The following is a 25,598-nucleotide window of genomic DNA, read 5'->3' on the forward strand; positions in this document are numbered from 1 at the left end:
TATCCGTCTGTCTGTAATGTGTTCAGTGTGTGTGTGTGTGTGTGTGTGTGTGTGTGTGTGTGTGTGTGTGTGTGTGTGTGTTTGAGCTACGCTCGTTGTGTTGGTTTATCTGATGATGTAATCTTGCAGTTCATATCAGTAACAGAGAGAAAGACGATCCGCTCAGTTTAGTGCTTGAAAACTACAACTCCCATAATGCTCTTGGGGTCGCAGCGCTCTGTGTGTGTGTGTGTGTGTGTGTGTGTATCTGGGTCAGGCTCTGTGTGTTATTACCGGTTGAACAGCGCACACTAGCGGCTCTTCTGTGAATCTCTTCGTTCTCTGGTTTCATCTGCTCTTTCACACGCCCCGCTCTTTAATTCATCTTTTTCCTCTTTTTATGTAGACCATTATTTCCATTTTTGGCCATATTTCCTCCAGCTGTCTCTCTCTCTCTCTGTCTGTCGTTCTCTGGTAGATTTATGAATATTACTCCTTTCTCCTCCCCTGCTGTCTGCCCCACTTAAACACAGTGAGAGATCACCAAATTAATTCACTTACAATGAGCTTTGTGTGTGTGTGTGTGTGTGTGTGTGTGTGTGTGTGTGTGTGTGTGTATGGGCAGAGTAGAGCTCTACTACATTTGCATGACCTAAAAATGCCCTTCTACCATTTTTATCCCATTCATCCGTGAATAAATAAAGATAGACAGAACACAGAACAATAGAACGACTTCTAGAGAAACACAGCCAGACGGATGGACGGATAGATAGATAGATAGATAGATAGATGGATAGATAGATAGATAGATAGATAGATAGATAGATAGATGGATAGATGGATAGATAGCTGATAGGTAGAACAGAAAGACAGGCAGATAATGCCGGCAGACAGATGAACACTGACGGTGTAAAATCTCAGCAGTGATTGAAGCTTTAGCGTATCAGCAGTCGTTGGCGTCACATCGAGTCCCGTGAGATCGTCCCACACGCTCGCTGTCACCTGCTCTCAATTTCATCTCAAATAAACACCCGACAGACTCCAAACACACTCACACTAAATATAGACACAGGGAGCCAAACACACACACACACGGCTGCTGCTGAAAACTCTGGAAATGTAGTTAAATTACAGCGACACAGAGCACCGTGTAAATGTATAACACGTCTCCTGTGAATAATGACTTAATACAGAACACGTTAATTAACCGAGAGCTTTTCAACAGTCAGGAACCATCACGGCGGGGACCAGACAGCCGTAGGACACTCAGACAGCTGTTTCTAAAGACAGACAGACAGGAAGACAGAGTTTGAAATGAGTCCGTGATGGAAACCGTTTCCTGTTGGTTCGTTTGTGCTCTGCTCGTTTGAGAAACAGTGAGCTCCGCTCTCACAGCGCTCTGACAGAATGGTGTCAAACCTGCGTGCGTGTGTGTGTGTGTGTGCAGGCAGGTACGTGAGCACACACACACACACACACACACACACACGCAGCAGGGAACAGTTTGTGTTGCTGCAAGCTCAAACTCTTCAGCACAGAGCTGTTAATTAGCAGCAGGGCCAAAATTAGCACACAAAAGTGAAGCGTTTGAGGACAGAAATGATTCGCCATCAAAGAGTTCCCACTCAACACAGAGATCTGTAGAGAGAGAGAGAAAAAACAGCCGGTGATGAATTCTGCAGCCATTCGGTTGTTGTGAAATGAAATACCTTCAGCTCCATGTTCTGTACTACACTGAAGCAGATGCAAGGTGTTTCCAGTCAGAGACAAAGCACCTCTAAAAGACACAGCACTCATTACACTTCTCTAAAGTAAACACCCTGCTGGACTGGACCGTGGTGCAGGGATGTATTTATGGTAATATCGCTGATGATCGCTGATAAAAGAGTGTGAAGGAAAGGTAGTCTTCTCTACTGCTGTTTTAATGAAGCTTTCACTTTTTATGACATAAAAACTAGAAATGTGTCCCTGTCCTGTCCTGTGTCTCCTCATCTGTCCAGATGTCAAACATATCTGGTTTCAAATCCTCAGATAGAGAGCACTCTGTCTGTGTAAAGGCCCAAGCATCTGATCTCACGGTGTACACAGGGATCTGTATTAGGCGCTTTGTTCTTTTTCTTGTTCATGCTATTAAAGTGACATTTTAAGTGACTTGCTGGTCCTGACCATCCACTGACCGATACTTTAAATAGATACCCCTTTGTTCAGTTGAACAGACGCAGATGTCTGATCTCCTTCTTGTTCACGCTTGCCTGGGTAATATCACTAGCCTGAATATAGACTGCTTTTTATTGCGGAATTGTACTTTGAGAAAGAAAAATATTTATAATCCAATAATAGATGTATATTGTGCTCATGGTTGCACTCGTACGTGTTGTATTTGTTATATCATTGTCAATTTTGTGGATCTGTTTGGAAAAAACTAAAAACCAAAACATCGTATGATTAAGAAAATGCTAATTGAGTTTTTATTAGTTCGGCGGTGCTATCAACACGAATCGTTCTCATGCATGAAGCTAGTGATTTGACTCTGAATCTCGTCTTTTCTTCATAGTGACTTCAGACAGGAGTCCGTCAGCGTGGCTTTCACTCTTAAATCACTTTCCTCATTATGCACACTAATTAATGTGTTTTCTGAGGGGGCGGCGCTAAAGTCTTTGTTGGCCGTGCTAATGAAAGGACTGTTTAGATCTGTGAATAACACAGAGGGGAGAAACTTTGATCTGAAGAGTAAACAGATCCGTCCGCATAATTAGCAGGGAATCTAAATAAAACGCTAAGCTCCGGGGACTCACATGAGAACTGAGCGAGAGTATGGAAAGGACTTTGTTTAATGCTGTTTTATCTCATCGTCCTTGGAGACTAATTGCTCGGGTCTGACGGCGTGTGGAGCTCCCGAATCGAATCAGCCCTCGGCCGCCGTGTGGACAGACACATGAGGCCTGACTCACCTGGACACGTGAGACACGTCCGGCTAGCATACATACGATGAGAGCAAAAACTAGACCCGAGGGATGGATGTACAGCTGGGCAGAACTCAGAGGTTCATGGGACGTGAACATGATTGAGGACACGCTCCGGCTTTCATGAGAATATGTGCAAACAACGAAAATAAACCTGCGCCAAACATGAATTACTCTCCAGTTACTCTCAGTATTCCTGAGGAACTACAGAGTTTAAAGATTGTTTCTGTTTTTCACACACACACACAGACTCTTTAATCCGAATCTGAAAATGCTCCTCCCCTCTGAAACAACGGGCTTTCTCTGATGACATCAGTGTGACGTGGGCGTGACATCATTAACCACGCCCCTCATTTCTGAACAGAATGCCTGCTTTAAAAGATCCAATCAATTCAAAGTAGAAACACAAGCCACGCCCTCTGTTTTCCTCACTCAGTGTTGTGTTTCTCTCTGAAGTGCGTCTCAATGCTAAAGTTAAATTGCTCCGGTTCACGCTGTCTTCTGTTCAATCACAGTCATGACAGAACGTCGATACGTGTGTGTGTGTGTGTGTGTGTGTGTGTGTGTGTGTTCCTCTGCTTCTAGACAAGCCTGTGTGTCCAGAACAACTGTGAATCATGTAGTAACTGTGACTAATATAAGTAATATAAGAAACAGGCTTTCATATGGACTTAAACATCGGTTGCTCATTAATATTGAAATATTAACAGACGTGTTTGTACCCTCTTTACACACGCATGTGACCGGACCGTCCTGAACTCCAAACTAATTGTAAGATGTGGTTTGTTTGGTTGTTGTCTTCCAGGTGAGATTCTGAGGGGTTTTATTCTTTCATTCCTCTGGCCGGAGACAGCTCAGATGACGAGGGTTTCATGAACGGTAAGACTGATGCGTCTGTGATTTATTACACTTCAAACTATTTCAAAGGTCAAAATAAATGCACAGATAGTTATAATTGAGTTTTTTCTGATCTCTCTTTGGAGCCTATTGACCGTTGTGTGGCATACGTGAATATTTCTGTGATTCTGTTCCTGCAAAACTGCAAAAGAGGGGTTTAAAAGATAGGCCTTATTAAATCTAGTAAACTTGTGGTGTGTTTCTTGGGGTTTTCCCATTACATTTAACCTTCAGGTTTATTTCCTGGTTAAAGCCTGACAGTTCTGGAGAACAAGCAAATAAAATATAGAATAGAATAACCTCCTTTCAGTCACTGGAACTAACTTTCAAACTTCAATAAATTATTATTATTATTATTATTATTTGCATTTTTAATATCTTCTATATCTTTACATATTTCACAAATTCATATAAAACACAAATTAAATTCAATATATAAAAATAAAATTCAATAACACATTTGTATGTGCTAATACAACACTAGTTCAATAATTTCAATAAAAATAATAAATCATTGAGTGTGATTTACTATTATTACTATTATTATATTATTATACTATTATTATACTATTATGTATTATTTGTCTTATGAGGATTGGCTTTATTTGTGAGTTGATCATAACCAGTGTTTGAATTATTAAGCTCTCTCAGAGCTTTCCTAAAATCTCCTAAAATCTATAGATATAAAACAGTTCAAGCATATCAGAGAGTTAGTTCCAGTGTTAAACCTAAATAGATGTGTGCTAATATAAGTGCACCCAGCAGAGGCTGAAGCACGGAGTCGTCTTTTTAATAGATACAACTTAAATATTTGTCTACAAAGGTAATCATCATTCCTTACTGTGAAGGGTCTACATTATCAACAAAACGTATTAAAATGACTAGAAAAGCAGCGCTGTATTGAGCTCAGTGCCACAGACTTATCTCTTCCCTTAAATATAGGTTTCTTATATTTAATCTATAAAAAAGAAAACCCTTTTATTTCATGCAAAGCAAACCAAGTCCCCTAATCGGTCTTTTCACGATGATTCAATGTGTTATATTTACTTTTATAATGCTTGTTGAGATTAAATGTAAGAAATGTTCTAGATTTAAACGGCCTGTAAAACATATTGTGAACGGTTGGCTATTTGATGAAAATAAAAGCATTAAAGAAAGAAAGAAAGAAAGAAAGAAAGAAAGATGTCAAAATAAATTAAAAACTAAAATGAACTGTAAGGCTACTTGACAAAAAAATAAAGGCATTGAGGCAAAAAAGAAAGATGTGAAAACAAAGGAAACCAAACGAAACAAACCAGAAGCTAAATAAAATATTAAACAAAAATGAACAATCCTTTTCTAATCAATCTCAGCATGCATTCATTTAGTTTCACTGAAGGCTCGTGTCAATAATCTTGAGTGAAATATCTTTGGTCTGCACTCTGGAAGTGATCTGTTAAATAGGCTACTAAACATAAAAATAAAATACAAACTAAACTGTCTAAAAATGATAAGCTAGAAATCCGTTCACAAATCAAACTAAACTAATGAACCAAATTATTACTACGATTATTAAAAACAAAGCTGAATAGCAAAAACCAAAAGCAAAATAGTAAAAAGCTAAAATATAAAAATAAATGTATAAATTCAAACCTAATAATAACTGTGAACAAAGTCTGTTTAAGAAAAGTCAGTCACCAATGAAATCTGACAACGACAGACAATAGTTTCTTTTTCTAAAATAGAGTTGTGAAAAGCTTATTGATCCAGTGCGCACACTCAGACTGTTTCTATAGCAACCGGCACTTCTGGGCAGATGTGGTGATGCGCTGACCTCACAGATCACCGATTGGCTACTTTATTTAGAAGGCGGGGCTTCTTGTGGCATTTTTCGCGGTCAAAACTATACCAGTGACACGTCTTTGATCAGAAATCAAGACTGGGTTTCTTCAAATTAAGCCCTGACTAATATTGCAAAATTGCTCACCGGGAATTATGCCAAATCTTCCCATGGACACTTCAGGCTTGTACACTTTATTTGCATTTTCAGCTGTACTAGTATTATAAATAGTGTATTTATTTCTTTGTCCTGACATGCATCTTAAAAATCGTATTTAATTATGACAGTGAAGTGGGGACGGAACGGCAGGGTTCAGCCTGGAGCGGACTGCCCCGCTCATAATGTAGGGCATACCAACACACACACACACACACACACACTTATACTTACACACTCACACACGCACACACACACACTTACACACGCACACACACACACACACACACACACTTACACACATACACACACACACACACACACACACACACACACTTATACTTACACACTCACACACGCACACACACACACTTACACACGCACACACACACACACACACTTACACACGCACACACACACACACACACACACACACTTACACACACACACACACACACACACACACACACACACACACACACACACACACACACACACACACACACACACACACACACACACACACACACACACACACACACACACACACACACACAAACACACACACCAATAAACTTAGTAACATATATATATTTTTTTTCCTCATTACACAACAATCCCATAATGTTTTATGGCTTGATTTAGTTTTTTAAAAAAATAAAAATAGCCTTTAGCATTTACTGAACTACAAACATTAGATGAATCTAAACATGTTTTAAATAATAATATAAAGCCAAAGTAAAGCAGAGACGTAACAGAAATCATAAACCGTGGGCTCCAGCGCGCGCTTTCTCCTGTCTTCCACAGAAAGGCGCGCGCGCGGGATTTAAAACTTAACGGTCGACGGACTCCCTCTTTTATCGATCTCTTATCTAAACTGATTATAGTTATGAGAGTAAATGTGCTTTCGGGGGGATTTGACACGCCTGACTTAAGAGAACATGATATTAATCGAAAGGTTTTGTCCACGGATCAAAAGATGAACGTCTTCTTAAACTGCTCTTCGGTGGTAAGGAATTAACGTAGCCTTCTGATCTCCTACTTTAGTTTAAGTAATTAGATGATCACATATTTCATATCTGTAAATAAATAAAATACTGTATGAACCCTGTTGAAGTCATTTTAATTTGTCGCTGTATAAATGAAACGCTGGGTACCTAACATAGGTCTAAGAATGAACAAATTTAATCTTAGGATTGTTCACGACCTCAGATTTTATTATATATTATTATTTTAGATATTATTACTATTAAATAAGCTTTTTTTAATACGTACAGTAGGGTGATGATATCGGAGTACAGAGGTTAGGGGAATGTTAAAATAACAATTAGGGAACGTTCTGGTAATGTTGTAGTAACGTTGCGGGAATGTTAGCTGAACGTAACTCCATCTCAGTAACAAGGTCCACCATGTGATGAGTTTGACTTGAATGATGTTCAACTGAAAACAGTGTTATCTAGACCTGAGTCGTTTATAAATCTATACCAGCACAGGAGAATGCAGCACCATATTTCTAAATATGCTGGCTCTGAGTTTGCATGTGGCCAAATATTAATATAAAAGGTGATTGACTCGGTCTGTAGAGTCAGACATCCCCAGGCTGTTTGCGCCCTCTGCAGGCACCTGCTTTAACAGCTACATGCTGCACTTAGCTTCAGTATCACTAAACACCATAACATTTAACAGGATCTTCAATAGAACAATTAATGACTTGGTTTTATTACATTATTTGAACCAATTATTACTGGCTCATTGTTAGTTTACATATAAATATATTCACACTAAAGCCTGTTGGGTTTATTTACATAAGATGAGGCAGTGTACGTTTCTTTCAGCTGAAACGGCTCAGACTTACCTTTTAGTCTGGGACTAGGCCTAAACCACGTCTGTGAAATCGTTTTATGAGGGAGTCTATGAAAACAATACAAAGTAGTGCTTAAAAAGTCCTAAAAAATCCCTAAACAAACCCTGGTTCGAATAACATTCTACAAACCAAAAACTAACATTTTATTTCTGTTAAGAAAACCTAAAACCATTGCACTAGAAGTTGTCGTGTCCTGATGCAGGTATGTATTTATTAGAGGTGTGCTGTACGTGTGTTACAGCTGGAGAGGATCAGACAGACGATGGAGAGATCAGTGTGTTTCTGTGTGTCCCGCAGGTGAAGTCCGGCTCGGAGCGCGTTCTGAGTCTCGCTTCCAGATCCAGATGGAACCAGCGTGAACCTGCGGGTGGCAGCGAGCGTAAGTCCTGTGAACAAACACACAGATTCACGTCTGATTCACACAAACACTGCCTGAGAGGAAGACGAGAGGTCTGAGAGACAGGTAGATGCTGTTCGGCTGCGATCAGAGCAAACCTGCTGATATGAGCCTTCATGGTGAACACACACACACACACACACACACACACACACACACACACACACACATTTAAACATACACACACATACTTAGATTAAAATACACACATACACACTCACGCATAAACATATACACACAAATTCAAACATACACACACACACACATTCACACACACAGACACACAGACACACCTTCAAACATACACATTCAAACACACACACACACACACACACACACACACACACACATTCAAACACACACACACACACCTTCAAACATACACATTCAAACACACACACCTTCACACACACACACACACACCTTCAACACACACACACACACACAGTCTGATAGGTCTTAATGGCACCATTAGAGCTGATTGTAATTAAATTAATGATCTGTTTTAATTCACCTCCAGCGTCAGATAGAGAGATGCAGTGTGTTGTTTTTCACCATCCTATCGTTTCCAGTAACAGCTGTTCTTTTAATGCCTTTATGTATGTATTTTCATGTGTTTCATTAAAATTAGTCAGAGCGCTGTGATTACTAATAAATGGACATCGGTTCAGAAAAAAAGAAAACAAAAGAGAAAAAAGCACACACAGACACACACACACACACACACACACACACACACACACACACACACACATAGTTTTTTTTATGTTTTCTTTTTATGGTCTATTTTGTGTTTCTTATTAGCTCTTTTTAATATCTTTATATAGTTTTCATTTATTTTTATTTTGTAGACTAAACTGTCGCTGGTGCACTAAATCACATTTCATTGACTTGTTAAATATATATTAACACACAGACAATGAATATAAACTTCCTTCCAGGATTTCTTTTTTCCTTCATTCAGTGTTCAGATGTTTTAGAGAAGATGCAGTTCTTCTGTGATTTTACACTTTGATCTTCGGTTCGCAGTATTTACATTTGAATATAAATTAATATTAATTTGAACAGTTCTCTCTGAGCTTTTCCACAAATCAAAGTCAGGTTTATAAAGACTCTATTACTACTGTATCTGAAGGCTTTTAACTGTTTTCAGAGTAACTGAGCTTCAGTGTCCTCTTCTTAATGACAAAAATGGAAGAATTCTGAAATCTTTAATTATTAAAGATTGTTTATATAGATATATAAAAGTGTGGCATGCTTAGTAACGTGAAGCTGAAGACAGCATGCTAGAAGCTAGGCTCATGTTCATATGCTGTTTGTTTTATTATATTACTAGAATTAAACGGCACATGCAAAGCAGGAAAACCAGCTTATTTTATGTTTATTTTTGTCTTGTGTTTGTTTCTCTTTTAATGCGCTCTGTGTCTGTAGCTGCATCTCACATTAAACTTTTACTTTCTTTCTTTTAGTTTCTTTATTTAAAATGTTTCCCAGGAGCGGGTGTCACATCTGAAGTCACACAGGCTCACACACACACACACACACACACACACACTTTTTATATTGAGCTCATTATATTTGCTGTGTCTTGACTTTAAAGCCAAGAGCTAGCTTTTCACATTAAAAATAGCATCAATAATAATATTATATGGAGCTCATGATCTTCACTCTTCTGTAGCCTTTCTCTGTTTTCATTAAAAGTGCATATTACATTCATTTTGATCAGTGATGAAGCGTGTCATCATGAGCTCCACCAGCAGATGTCAGTGTAACACCACTGAACACACACACACACACACACACACACACACACACACACTAACATATGTCATATATATATATATATATATATATATATATATATATATATATATATATATATATATATATATATATATAATTTTTAATGAGGTTAGCAATTATCTTTAATTGTATTTTTTGATATAAATATGGTCCAGTTTACCCCTAACTTGATGATACAAAACCCAGCTGTCCTAGATGTTACTAGCAGCGTATTTGTGTCCAAATAAGAGTCTGTTGTCTTTTTTTCTTCATCATGTTGGCCCAAACATCTATGACTTTCTTGCTCCTGACACGAGTCTCCAGAAGGCAGCAGTAGGGTGTATTCTGTGGAGTGTCCAGCTGGTGGCAGTATGATCACGCTGACGGCCGTCGCTCGGCCGCGTGGGGTTTAATTCCTGGACAGGGATTTGAGAAAGCCAGTCTCTCTGCAGTCGTCATCCTCGCTTCTGTAAACTCTCAGAAAGCCGAGTGTGTGTTCGCGTGCCGTTCCTGCGCCATCTGTGACTGTCAGTCCTTTCACAGTGTTCTCCAAATTCAGTCTCTCCTCCTCTTCGTGAAGCCTCTGTCTGCCGAACCGGTTTCTCTCTCTTTCATCGTTGTTTTGGACTGGGTTTTGTTGTGGGTTGTATTTTGTCTGATCATTGTCTCTGATGCAATCGCGTGCAAACGTTGCTCCCGTGGTGTAGATGTGTGTTTCTGCGCGTCTCATTGGGTTTGAGGTTCTAGTGTGCTGTTTATCTACACACACACACACACACACACACACACACACACACGTGATCTGCGGAAGGTTTGAGGCTAAACTCTTTCCATGGACAATATGATCTTCTAGGTATTTTCTCTCTGTCTGGTGTAAAATGCAGCTCTGTGATGTGCTGATGTCTCAAACTTGTTCAAATTACTATGAGCAATAATAATACTGATGCTTGACTTCATAAACACCTCGAAAATGAATAATAATATGTAATTATCCTTGGCTTTTTGGCACCGACTGTCTCTGAACATGAATACGTGTGCTGATGACACACGGCTCCACGCGGGCTCCGTGTGTGTGTTTGTCAGTTTCAGACGCCAGAATCAGTCTCTCATTGTGCCATCAGAATAGAGTTGATTAGGTGCCACTCTCAGGAGAGAGGAGCATTATGGGATACAAACAGCAGAGGAACCTGGGGACAGAACACACAATAAAACAGACCCACACGATCGCTAACGTGTCTACATGTGGGCATAACATGGATTTATATTGATTTTATATAAAACTAATTATAATGACTACAGACTGGCCCAAACCATACTAAAGTGATTAAAGAAATATACAAGCCAGAGGAAAAATACAAGCCTCACATTTCTGCTTTTGAAGCCTCTGGCACAATTGCCTTTTTTATTTTCATGGCAAGTTCATTATTGCAAACTTGTTTTCTGTTGCAGTTTTTTTTTTTAACAAAATGTGAGACAAGTCAATATTATTTTCTGTGGTAATCAAAAGCATGTCATAGATGCTGTGGAGCTATTTTAATACATATGCTGGATGGGACACAATATTCTGTTCAAAGATAGAACATTAAAAATGATGATGGAAGGATCGAATCATAGATCCACACAAACACACACACACACACACACACACACACACATATATATATATATATATATATATATATATATATATATATATATACATACATATGATAGACAGTTAGAGCGATAGACAGACAGATAGAGAGATAGATAGACAGACAGATAGAGAGATAGATGAGGGTGTTATGCATCCTCTGAGCTCACTGGCACACTCTTCTCTTCTCGTGAGCATCATTCTCTCTCTCTCTCTCTCTCTCTCTCTCTCTCTCTCTGTCGTCGTGGTGATAACAGCACCAAGCGTCCCTTCACAGTTCGTAAACCTTCACCTTCAGCAGCTGACCTTTCCATAAATCCTGCGCTGTGCTCCAAACGCATGCAAATAACACAAGGCCTGTGTTTTTCTCAGTGACATTTTTATGGTGATCGGTTCATTCGTCCGGCATCAATGTGCTGAGACAGAGATTCTAATGGATTCTAATGGATTTCTGGAGCAGAACAGAGTCGACCGGGCCTCAGCGCCAATGACAGATCAGGGGAGAGAGAACAGGCATTTTCCTGCTGGCTGAGCACAGTTAATACGAGAATGAAGGGATAGATAGATAGATAGATAGATAGATAGATAGATAGATAGATAGATAGATAGATAGATAGATAGATAGATACACAGATCTTCTTTCTGTGTAAGTTTTAATGGTGAAGTTTTAGGGTTAGAAGGATTAGAGGGTTAAGTTTAGAGGTTATATCACAGTTAACTTGTGGTTAAGCTAGGTATATAGATAGAAATGCGTTTCAGCCTCATTATTTTAACCCGTATTAGAATATTGCATCTGATTAGGCAAAGCTTACCTGGCTGTATCTAATGAAGTGTATGTAACTGGTGTCAATGGAGTCAGGAATCTGTCATTTAAGGCCGACATAGGTTCAGATGAATGGTGTTATGTTCAAATCCAGTGTGTTCACCCACCTAGATAGATAGGTAGATAGGTAGCTTGGTAACTGTTAGGGTCATGTAAGAGTTGCATTGTGGGCACACAGGTTGAGTTGTACAGTCTGAGGGCAGCAGGCACAAATGACCTTCTGTGGTGCTCCCTGTTGTGAGGTTGCTGCTGAAGAACGTGCTCCTCATTCCAACAAGCACAGCATCAGCATGGGCATGGTGGGTCATGTTGTCCATAATGATCTGCAATTTAGACATCATTCCTGATCTAACCCAACCGAACCTGCTATTTTGATGAGGATCTGCTTTAGTTACCGTTCCCAGAATACTATAGCAGAAACCAAGATGGCTAATGTCATCCTCTTAGTACAAACACTCAAGAACCCAAGCATTCTCAAGAGGTTGGGTTTGATCATTCTTGTCCATTATCATGGTGTTGTTGGTCATCTGACCCTTCACCAAAACCTGCCGTCCTTAGGTACTATTGCTATGTCTGACAAGCGATGCCACTTGTCAAAAAAAACCAAAAAACATTTCAGAGCAAAGAAGAGACAAGAAAAAAGCGCGCAGACAGACAAGAGAGCAGATGACTTCTTGTATAAAACAAGGTCTCAGGTTTCAAATTTTGTCTTTTTTTAAGTCCAAACAATAAATGCAGTTTTATTAAGGTTTGGTTGGAGCACGATCAGATAATTGTCAAATATAGAATATCTTTTTACATTTACTTTTAGTATGAAATAAACAGAACATATTTTATTTCAACCACAGAAAGATATGTGTGTACAGCATTTGTCAAGTTTAAGTCCACCGAAGTTAATCCTCTCTCCTGGCAGGAAAGATAGCGGATGTGGCGTTATTATTGGTCAGATCGTCTGTCAATCAGGCTCTTTGTGAACGGTCAATTGCAGTCCCTTTATCCACCTTTTTCTTAATGCAGATGTAAGCCTATGGGTGAGACTTTCGGTTCACCAGCCACTATAGGTAAATAATAAGGAGAATAACAACATGCAGTAAACAGTAAAACTGCTTGCATAATACAATAAAATAACACAATAAGACACACCGATTTTCAATTTCAAACAGAAAAACAAACTGTTTTGTACAGATAAAAATAATCTGATGATAATCTGGACATAGATGAGACCGGAAGGTAGATACAGAAATTTATGTCAAGAAAAAGATAGATAGTTGCTTCATATTCTGCCTCATGTTCACGCTCACTATATTACACAAGTGAGTGTGTGGACGTTGTTCAAAACATTCATTAAACAATGCATTAATATGATCAGCAATGCTGGTCTTTCAACTGGGTCTGCAAGTGGTCAAGTGCCAGAAGAGGTCTGAAGAACATGGAGGATAGAACTGTTGCCTGAGGAGCCCATATGTTGCTCACCACACACAGTTCTGCCCAAGAGGTAGTCAGTGACCCAAGCTATCTCGGCGACATCCACCTGCATTATTTCCAGTTTCTATCTTAGAAATGAGAGATGGAGGGTAACAAAAGCACATGATCGTCAGAAAGCTGCCAGACCAGGTGGGGAAACCAATAGTAGCCTGTTCCAGGTCTGGATTGGGGCTGTGCCAAAATGTTCACATTATCTTGTTCTCTGTGTATGTTATGTGTGCGTTCACATTTGCTGCAATTAAAGTAGTTTGTCTAAATAAGTGGGCAACTCTGGCCCTTGAGGTCCACTGTCCTAAAGAGTTCAGCTCCAATTTGAGCAAACAGACCTCCAAAAAATCTAATCACAGTCTTAATGATTGTTTGAAAATTGCAGGCAGGTGCGTTTGATTAGGGTTTGAGCTTACCCCAGTGTAAACCAGTATTTTTCATTATGGTCAAAGCAGATTGTTGATACACAGGCCTAGTTTTCACAATGTCCTGGATTTGTAGTTGCCTGTAGACTCTCTTTGACACTGGATCCAGATATTTCTCAGGGCATAGGGACTCTGGCTGAACGGACAAGGAAGCACTCGACTCACCTCACCTGATCAGTACAAATGCTCAACACTATGTGACTTTACCCTGGAAAAGCCTTCCTCTTAACCTGGTTAACAGCAAAGGTCAACTTGGTCTCGGAGGTGTAAGGCACCGTACCATCTTTGTCTAATAAGGGGCAAGGGTCTGCTTCAAGGTGAGTGAGTACGTGGGGATGAGTGGTTAACTTTACATCTGTTGAAATGACTGACCATCTGCAGGTATCCTTCATCTCTTTAAAGCTCTTGAACGTCCTCATGCTGCCATCCTTTATCTTATTCCCCAGCAATTGTCCTGTGTATTCCTTTGATACCAGTCCTGGTTCCCCATCAGCTTTTCCTTTAAGTCCCTTTCTACATATTTTACCTTTTACCCAGCTATTCCTGACAGCAGTAATCTTAAGCCACTGGTGATCCAGGGTTTGTTTTGGGGGAAGAAGTGCACACGGCTTTATTGGTAGCCACAGGGTTGTCAATACAAAAGTCTTCTCACTTCAAGGCAAACGTCCAGATCTCCATCTTCCAGTCCTGATGGTCACATGTTGAGTAGAGGCCTGCAGAATGACATAAACAAGACAAAGATTTGCTGCCTGTAGGCAGAGTAGTTGAAAAAGCAATTAAAGTTGGCTTACACTGGTTAAAAAGTGGTGCACAAGGTGCATTCTGTGGACGGTTAACAGCCATATAATCTCTCAAAGCAGATGCACTTGAATTGCAGTCATTTCAGTGTTTGTTCTTTGAAATTTTTTTATTAATAATGAATTCTGAAGATGACTTGTTTTCCTCTCACCGCTGGTGGAATCCTTTTGTCTTCCTGCACCTTTAGCTGCTGATGGCTAACCAGCACTCCCAGCTGTTCCATCTTTGTTCCCCATTGGCAAATCGTTGTAATCTTCATTGGAAAGTCCTCCATTACTCCAGGACTGATGACCTCTCGCCAGTGAGTCTGACACTCTAGCAATCAGCTGCTCACGTGTGTAAACAATATTCTTGAGATCCTCACCGTAGATGCTCGGAAAAGTAAACATCTAACAAATCATATGCAATTACAAAATCACACCACTACAGTAGCAGATCTTTCTAGTCACTGAAATGATTTTCCCCCATTCCCCATATGTCCCTTAGAAGAATTAATGCTGAATTAAAATGCTTTTCTGACATTTCTAACTACACAAGATAGAAATATTACATTCTGAGCAGTTTTTATCAAGCCTCTCCACCAGATCAGAGGTTTAGATCACAAGTGAATTTTGCCAGCGAATTCTGGTAAATGCATTAAACATTATAGATGAGCATTCAGATGAGCCTTTTTAAAGGTTTCGGTTTGTTAAATTGGCCTGCTTAACAACACATGCATTTACCCATAATACCCCGCATTCAGCAGCACTATTTGTCAGTGCCTGGTGCAGATGGCCCGACCCGAACCACATGGATGAAAGTCATTTAGGAGAATATTATACCTGCCCAAAAGCCAGACACACTCGTCTGTTCACGCACGCAGGCACTGTTGCTCGTGGATATATTTATTTCCTTATTTTCTAGGAAGTCTAATATGTTCCACAGCTTCGAGGGAAATGTAATATTCCATGTTTTCATCAATAACTCAGAACTGGCAACAGCAAATTAGCTGCTTTCTGTTATTTATCCCATTTGCCGTCAATGGATAAATGGATGAAGATGACAATACGATTTGTTTTGATATTCTTTGGCAGAATACATGGCCATGCGAAAGTTGACCTGCAGTATGACATTATAAACTCCATCAAAAACTATTTCACACCACATCTGGTGCATTCTTTCATCATTATTATACATGCTGTTTTGACAACCCCTTTATTTATTTATTTATCTTTTATATAATGTACTTTTTCATTTGGCAAACGACAGAATCACTTGAAAAGAACTAGTGAAGAGAAAATAAAAGAAACAATGACCATATCATTTGATAAATTACTGCTGCCATGATCTTATATATATATATATATAATTATAATTGTAATTGTGCCATTGTCAGTGATATCCCAGTGTGAACTGCAGCAGACACACGGCACACTTTATGAGGTTTTTTCACAGAAAACAAGCATGCTTTCACTAACAGTAATGTCTTAACTAAACTCCTCAGCACTATTTCAGCACACATTTACTGGTTACACTGGATTGCAGATGATCAGTGAATGCAAGGTTTTTCCAAACTTGTAACTCATTCAGTCAGCGTGTGTTTGTAGCTTGTTTTGACCTGTTGTTTTGTGCCTGTGCGTCCTGCTCTCAGATGTACAAACTGCAGAACGAACCTTCAGAGAAGGTGTGTGTGTGTGTGTTTCTGTCGTCACGTTATCTGCTGCTTGCTGAGTGTCGACCTTTGATCCCTCCGCTCTGCCAGCTCATTACCCACAATGCTGGGCAGCTTTTCCAAAACAATCCCGCTTCAGTCGCAGCGGCTCTCTGGAGTCTATCAAATAAGCGTCAGAGTCTGCTGTAGAGCAACAGACCGCAGACAGACAGATGGCTTTTAATATTTTGTTAAACTATTATTTACTCAATACAAAAGTACTCTGTTCACTTAGTACAAACTAATCCATCAACTTCAACAGAACATAACAGTCCCTTATTTTCCACACGTTCTTTTATCTTATCTTATGCATTCGATTTGTAAAACATAAAAGACATTGTGAAACCCATAACCTGGTTAACCCACAATGATGCAAGAAACTCAACATCAAAAGACATAACAATGACCCACACATCTAATGGTTTTTACCTCAGTCAGAGATGATAAAAAATGTATCATGGTTTTTATGAAAATCAATAGCACAGTTGTTTTCAACACTGATAATCCCAACAAGTAATTATAGGGGAGTAATGGCATTTCTAGCAATCCTTTCTCGTTTCTTTTTGAATTCAAACATAAAGCGATAAATCCATGAGAGGAGCCCAAGATCTCAAGATCCCTCCAGAAATACCACGCTCCAGCCTCTCAAATGCTCTTTCTCGGTCTAATGGTATCAAAGCAAACGTCGCCAGTGTCTAATGTGTCTAATTAAAGGGATGTTATCACTAATGGATCTGCCAGGTGCACAGCAGGACTGATCCATATGTATGACCTGCTCTCACCACTATTTTAAAGTCTATTCATAGAGAAGATGCGTCCTTCAGTTCTTTGTGTCTCTTTCGAGTGTCTTTTATTGGCTGAAGGGTCATGGCTAGCATTGATGAAACAGGATTCAGTGACTCCATTAGCTCATAAGAACTCTTAACACTGTACAGTACCATGTTTCTGAGAGACACAAGGAATCGTAAAACAAAGTCAATATGAAATCATAATGGACCATACTTACTTTTTCACTATCCTCTTAATTCATGATAGCCACATCAAGATCATTCTGCTTTTTTTTCATTTAATATCCTGCTTCACTTGGACATATGGAGGATTATAAAAGTAAGACATGATGTTTACTTTGTGTGGAAAAAAAAAATCTCTCTCTCTCTCTCTCTATATATATATGTGTGTGTGTCTGTGTGTGTGTGTGTGTGTGTGTGTGTGTGTGTGTGTGTGTGTGTGTGTGTGTGTGTGTGTGTGTGTGTCTGTGCGTGTGTGTGTGTGTGTGTGTGTGTGTGTGTGTGTGTGTGTGTGTGTGTGTGTGTGTGTGTGTGTCTGTGTGTGTGTCTGTGCGTGTGTGTGTGTGTGTGTGTGTGTGTGTACACGCACAGTTGACCTAAAACCAAAGTGTGGTTTGGTCTTTAAACTTTTTTGATCTGGTTCAAATGTTGATAGTGTGTGCATATATACTATCTTTGAGATCTTATGTGCAGTATTACAAAACAAATGCATTATAAAGAAGGACTGCACCTGTTCTGCAGCTGCATTCATGCTAACATTAGTATCATGCTAACATACATAAGACAGCTTATGAGACTAATAGTACACTTTTACTCTAAACTCGGTTTAAACCACCACTGAGTGTTTGTTAGTCCTTTTGTGATTACATGTGGAATTTGGTAATTTACTATTGTAAAAAATATGCTATTTATAGTTGTTTTGTATCACTGTACAAATGATCATATTGTTATGAAAATATCCAAATCTCAAGAAAATCAACACCACATTCTATCATCATCATGTGTCTATGTAATCTATAGTGCTTGTTGTTGTGTTTATTTCTGCTGTAGAAGACTAAGCATGTAATCTCCGACTGAAACACACGACCTCCTCTCCGTTCTTCAGCTGCCAGATATAACTTGCATTCCAAGTATAATTCATGTTAGTAAAAGGTCTATTTTCATTTTTATTTGTCCATATACACTTGGTGGCTGTGGTATTTATAAAAAGTAAAACCCATAAACAGCTCAGTAATTTCACACGACTGCATTTTAAAAATAGTCCAGCAGTGTGGAAAACCATGACCCCGGCGACACGGCTTCACTGTACCTTTATCACAAGAGTCGGGGTCAGACCTTACCAGTGGATTTGTGTTCAAATTAAACACATTAAACTTTTTTACATAAATCACATGCATTGACGTTAACAGCTATATATATATAACTTCTGGCTTCTATTGCAGCAGGTCTCATGATGTTTAGTTTAAACATCTACAAAGCTGCTGCTTGAGTTTGTTGACAATTAGACATCTTTTCATTACTTTTTCTTTGCAAAATATCAATGAAACAGTCCACAAAAGGAGCATGATGCGCTGTGGAAGGCGCTGAAGGAGAGCGGGCACGAGGTGGTCCGTCCAGCTTTGGACAGATGTGTTTTTGATTAGTTCACATCACACTTCTGTACATCTAATTGAGTTGATTTATCATTATGAGCCCTGCAGCACCATGGAAGTAATTAACAAATGATCTCAATCTCTGTCTCTGGTAATTTGTGCTGCTGATGTGGTTGGTGTGTCAGCGCTTTCGGCTTCTGCCGGACCGAGCGTCTCTTCTGCGGGAAACGCCGCTGACTCCAGGCTGTTTGTGAAGGTGTCTGGATGTTTATCGCTCTGAACCCAATTACCATTTGTTTTTCGATTGGATATTTCGGACTGCCCATCTGCACTGTCATTTCGTGAGCGATTAAACCAGATCTGTGTTTTCAGACCCCGCAGACAATATAAGCATCAGCTTGAGAGTCTGTCAGTGAAGATGAAAACATCTCACAATGCTTCTCAGCTCATTCTTCAGCCAAACTCAACTCAGCTGTGAAGAAAAAGCTCGACATAAACCTCTTCTATTTACAATTTCACTGATATACTGTACATCTCATTTATGAGATAAGCAGACTCCTGTGCAGAGCTGGGTAGTAACTGATTACCTGTAATCTGGATTATTACTAATTGCTACTCAAACCTAGCTCAAACTATCTGAGGGGTGGGGGGGGCTAAAATACATGTTATTGGCTTCGTTTTAACCTGTGGACGTGAAAAACAACCCTTTGAGTGAAACCGTGTGAAAACCTTGGACATGGTAACACTGTGATGAATAATAATGTCTACAACGCAGAAAACAGACAACATCTTGGAGTTGTTTACTCTGGTACTAACGGCAGTGAGGCTTTCCTCTGTCTGTACATATCTTTTCAAGTACAATATGTGTCCCCTTAATCAAAGAAAACACTTTTTTATGTTATAACATACTTTTCACACAATTAATTATTTGTAATTCACTGATTGTCCTATTTTTTTTTTTGTTGTAATTTTTAACTACAAAATAATAATGTATGGAATTATGTATTATTATAAATTATAAAAAAAGGCCAGATCCTCAAATATCATGGATAGTTTAGATATCTCTGTTTATTGGCTATATACTGTTACTGTTGAGTATTTCACACATATAGTGTAAACACATAAATACTGAGTTTTGGGTTATATCTCATGTAATCTTCTCCTAGTTTGAGCTGATACCCTGCTGAAATCACACAGGAATCGTATCGTATGCGTTAGAGAGTCCCTCAGAAGTCAAGGGAGGCTCTATGAATGCTGAAAGGTATATAAAGGTTTTAGAGCAACATATGCTCCCCTCCGGATGACGTTTATTTCAGGGAAGGTCTTATGTATTTCAGAAGGACAATACTAAACCACATCCTGCAGATATTACAACAGCATGACTTCATATTAGAGTCCAGAGCTGAACTGAGCCGCTGCAGTCCACCTGTACAGAACATTAGGTGCATCATAAAAAAAGAAATATATACATCGAAGATGACCACAAACTCTTCAGCAGCTGGAAACTTGTATAAGACAAGAATGGGACCAGATTTCAACAGAAAAACTCATAACCTCGATGCCCAGACATCTTTAAACTGTTTTGAAAAGAAGATGGGTTTTTATACCATGGCATCAAATTTAAAATGAGTTCATTTCTGAGTTTAAACATTAGTTATGTTATCTATGTTCTACTGAGAATAAGATATTTCCACCTACTGCACTGTATGCCAATCCTCTATCATCTTGAGACATCCCTAAACAATATACTATACAAAAATGAATTAGCAACAAATTGCAATTTGTAAAATAATCTACCCAACTAAATTGCATAAATAAAAATGCACATTTTATCATATTAAAATAATTATGGGCTAGTATTGGTGATGGTAATGGCTACGTTCACAAAAGGAACAATTAATTCTGAGTGTTGGATATTTTTTTAGTAACGTTTGTGACGTTCAGGGAAAACGACAACAGAAAAAACTATTTCCCATTATACGTTTATTGTTATTGAGTTTTTTTCTCTCGTTAAGCCTAGAAACAAATTAATTTGAGTTGTATACAACAAAAATTAGCCTTTGCTGCTTATCTGAAGAAAGAGCTCAACTGTGGCTGAGATTATTTATACAACAACATAAAAAAACAAGTGAACATGAACAAGAGCCTTAATGCTGCAGTAACTAAATCACTCAAGCTGCAGCTGCAAAGGTGAGTCACTTTTGGTTAATTAGCCATTAGCAGCTGCATTAAAAGAGGCACGGCAGCCGAACGCACGGCGGACGAGTTTACTAGCGAAGCCAAACACGCAGGTGCAAGAAACACACAATCAGCTAAATGAGTTAATGTGTGAACGGGAACGTTTTCAAGAAGAGCGGCGGCGTGTGCCAAACTCACACAAACCAAGAGCTCATGGGCTGATAGACGGACATCTTGAATAATGCCACAGAACGTTCAGGATTCATTTTACAGATAGCACCTTTCCAGCGGATTAATCACAGTACAATTGTTTTGCATTATTGTGTCCCAAGCGCCAATGGTGTGAGGACACTCTCAGGATTGTTTTGTTTGTTATTATTCTTCATTCACAAAATAAATTGCGTTTTTGAGGACCTAAATATATTCACATGTATCAAACTTTGCCCACGGGTCAGAACTAGAGACAATATGAGCATTTGCTATCGTGATTATATTGACCGTATCAGTATTCAGTTATCAATATTATCGTTGAAAAAGTTTTCATAATTATCACTAAAATGTGCTGGAAATGTTCAAAATGTACTGAAACATAAATCATCTCACCACGTTTTATATTTAAAATCAACAAACAAAACGACTTTTTCTGCTTGCATACACACTAAAAAAATAGTTGATCTAATAGCATGTACAAAATATACAAATAAAATTTCATCAGGGCTTGTGAATTCGGTCTGTTCACGGACTAAATGTGAATCTCTAAAACAAGTCTCAGCACATCCACTCGCTGACGGCAGGGGACGCTGACTTGGTCATCCCAAGATTAAAAAAGACAAAGACTTTGAGTGTTTGTTGAAGTGCGTGTCAGTGGCCGTCTGACGAATCGGTTGTTTTGCCTTGAAACAGGAAATTGTTGTAACTAAGACATGAGATTTCTAATCTAGCTGAATTTCTCGTTTGATAAGAATAATGCCGATATTCAGTGACAGTCATAGCATCATCTGCTGACAGCAGGAACGGCATTGTAACGCACTCCTAGCGACACGGAGAAATATCCCACGAGGTGCTAAACCATGCTAGCAGCACCTAACTAACTGCCCAAGAGAAACTCTTACTAACACCTTAAAACCAGACGCTTCTATAACTCAGATACAGCGTGCCATTTGCCCCAAACCTCATGAGAAACACAGCCCTGGCTTGAATGCAGCTAAAAGCCCATTTTCAGTTCTAGTCGTAGCGCCACCTTCAGGAAGCAGGAAGTTAAGTGACTTTAGTTACCTGCTTAAGTGCATATTGCTCATCGTTTGCTGAACTGGCGGTGGCTCTTTCATAACCGCTTTAAGCTCTGGTAAGTTTTCTGAAAGTCATTAAACCCATTATCTCATTAAATATGCGCTCATTTGCATACATACCAGAAGTCCAAACTTGAACATTGGATGAAGCCAGGTTAAACATTTTTTTTTTTCTCGCGTTAAAGGTTTTTACAGAGGATTTTGGATTTTTCTTGTTATTTATTTTGCACAATGATTTATATACAGCACATTATTCCTAAAGCGTATGCGTGTCTGTTGACAGAATCTTCCGATTTATGGGAAGAAACTGTCAACAGACGTACATTTGTTTTAAGAATAATGTGTTGTATAAATCATTGTGAATGATACGTTAGCAAATCCCTCATTAAAAACCCTTCAGAACATAGGGAGGAAGTTCGGTGTATGTGGGGAAAACGAGTAGAGATTAAATAAAAGATGTGGATTAAATGAAGATATGGATTCTATTCTTGCAGTAAAGCTGACCCGACGTTCATCAGCCGTAGTTCTGCTCCGCTGCTTGTGGCTCATCATACAGTCTGTGTTTTCTGCTCATTTGTAACAGGAAGTTTTGCGGATGATTTCCTGATGCGTTGCATTCATATCCGTCCCCCCGTCTCTCATTTAAAAAGCTGCGGCATTAGCAGCGTCTAACGAGATGAAGCTCATCTGAGAGACACAAACGCACATTCATCCTCGTCTGTTTCTCTCACACATTTAGTGGCTCGCTTCATTTCATGCTCCATGGCTCAGAGTGGCCGCGGAAAAGGAAACACACGCACACGGCAAAAACACAAGCCTGGCCAATAAAACATGCTCCTATTCATTTTTATAAACCATGCAGAACTAAGAAATTCAATTAATTCGAGTTGTGTGCTTAAATAAATAAATAAGTATGGTCCTGCGTTGTGCTTTTGATCCTCAAGCACTAATTTGATGTCACGCTGTGTTGATTTGATAGTCTCGATAATAAACTCTGTTACAGCCAAACAGCCTTTAGAAATATCACCTCATTCCACGACCGCACTTCTCTACTTATTTATTTCTATTGTTTTATATCTGCCTATTTATTTGCTTATTTGTTTGTTTGCTGAAGGAATGAGATTGCTTTTTCCTCACAGACATTTGAAACCGTTAAATGACTGACTAGTGCATCGCTTTCAAAGTTAACCGCAAAGTCAACTAAGCAACGCAAAATAACTCCATAAAAAAGGCATTATTATTACGGACATAGCATCATTTTGTTAGCCTAGCGTCAAGCTGACATCAAACTTAGCTGTGGACTTTTAACAAAAAAAAAAAAAAAAAAAAACAGCAGATAATTGAAATAAATTAAAAATGACGATTTTCAATTGAATTTAATTTCGTTCCTTTTTTTAAGCATAAAACGCGGCTGCCAGGAAGACTCATTTTGTGAAAACTCAATCACAAAGAGCAACATGCGGTGCCGGATTTGAGCGAATAGACTCTGAACGCCATTCACACGTGTGTACAAACAGAAGCTTATTAAAGGACATCGGTGCCTTTCTTCTCTGTACGTTCCTGCAGAAGACAAACACCTTTTATTTGTGGTGAAGAACAGAGCAGCTGGCGACACGGACGCGAGCAAAGCCACCGATCGCAGACAAAGACTGGAAGCGCTTTAGCGGAACATAATTACCAATAATTGATTGTGTTGAAGGCCGTTTTTATTTGGGCAGGATGAATGAAGCTGGCAGCACTTTCAAAAGCGCCTCGGGTTCTGAGACACGCCGGTCGCGTTTCATTTATATTTCTGTCAAAATGAAGCCGCCCACCACTATTTTCTCCAAGATTTTACAGTCTCCCAAACCACCAACAGATTTAATTATATTGTTCGCGCAGCGTCTGATATTTGAACGCTGGCTAAAAATACTCTTTAAAAAGCCTTAAAACAATCACGTTGTGACCGTGTGAGAGCTCGTCGTGGTTCCTCGTGAGCGAGGGTCAGTTCTGGGGCTGATTTCTGCTTTAATCTGTCACACTGGAAGCAGAAGGTCGAGTGCAGTGCATTGTGGGATACCGCATGTAGTTGCAAAACCGCAGCAATAACAACCGGCTAAAAAACGAAATCAGACGCTGTCCGTCAAACATCTCTCTGGCGTCCTGTTGAACCCAAAACGAGAGAAATGAGAAGCTCGTTGCCATAAACTCTCGTCTTTAGCAACGGTGTGGGAGGCTGTATAATCCCAATCATAATTTGTAATAATATGGTTAATTTAATGAGCTGGCAGGGTTCAGGGACGCGATGTGGAGTTTGATTAATGATGGAGTTGATGTGTTCAGATGTAATTAGGGGAATTACGGCTCCGTTTCCGTCGGAGAGAAAATATTCACCACCGTGCCGTTAGTGAACGGCCCATCACTACTAAAATACAGCAGAAACACACGCTTCTGTTCTTCTCCACTTTAACACGGTATTCATTCTTGCAAAGCGACTTTTGGTGAAATGCATCATTAATTACTCTTCACAAGAAATACGGGCCTGATTGAGTCACATACGATCCGTTTACTGATCAGATATTCAAAGAAAAACCATCCTACGTCAGATAACAGATCATTCGGATGGACATTTATTTCATTTTTGATATCGAGTACTACAGCAGCATGACTGATATCACTGATATAGATATAGATACTGTGATTTATCAAGATGAAGTAATTGCTTGCAACACCAAGGACATGTGTTCGAATGCCAGGAAAAGCAAGAACTGATAAAAAGTAGATCTGTAACTTGTATTAAATTTATTTCACAAACCTGTAATAGTCATGCTGTAGTAAAGCTATAGACTTTTAAGTGTATTTAGAAACACTGGCGCTTAAGTCCATTGTTTAAAATTAGCTTTTAGCATTTGAAGTGCACTAGGTGCATGTTGAGTACACTTGTCTTTCAGGCGTCAAAGATGTTGCTAGATGTACGAACAAAAGCGGCTTTTCCAGTCGGGCCGAACGCTGTGTTTCCACGTGAGCCAGGAACGACACGATTACAAACCGTTCCCCGTACAGTAATACAGCC

The 25,598-nt window shown here is 39.2% G+C and overlaps 1 protein-coding gene across 1 annotated transcript in view; it reads left to right on the forward strand.

The window, feature by feature from the left end:
* LOC122348901 (receptor-type tyrosine-protein phosphatase S) overlaps nt 1-25,598 on the forward strand; it is an 819,186-nt gene that overhangs the window by 62,617 nt on the left and 730,971 nt on the right. Inside the window, 2 exon segments of the mRNA XM_043244791.1 lie at nt 3,748-3,821; nt 7,976-8,057. The gene's annotated coding sequence lies outside the window, so the exon portion shown is untranslated.

This window comes from Puntigrus tetrazona, chromosome 7 (genome assembly GCF_018831695.1).
Source record: "Puntigrus tetrazona isolate hp1 chromosome 7, ASM1883169v1, whole genome shotgun sequence".
In the NCBI taxonomy this organism is placed as follows: domain Eukaryota; kingdom Metazoa; phylum Chordata; class Actinopteri; order Cypriniformes; family Cyprinidae; genus Puntigrus; species Puntigrus tetrazona.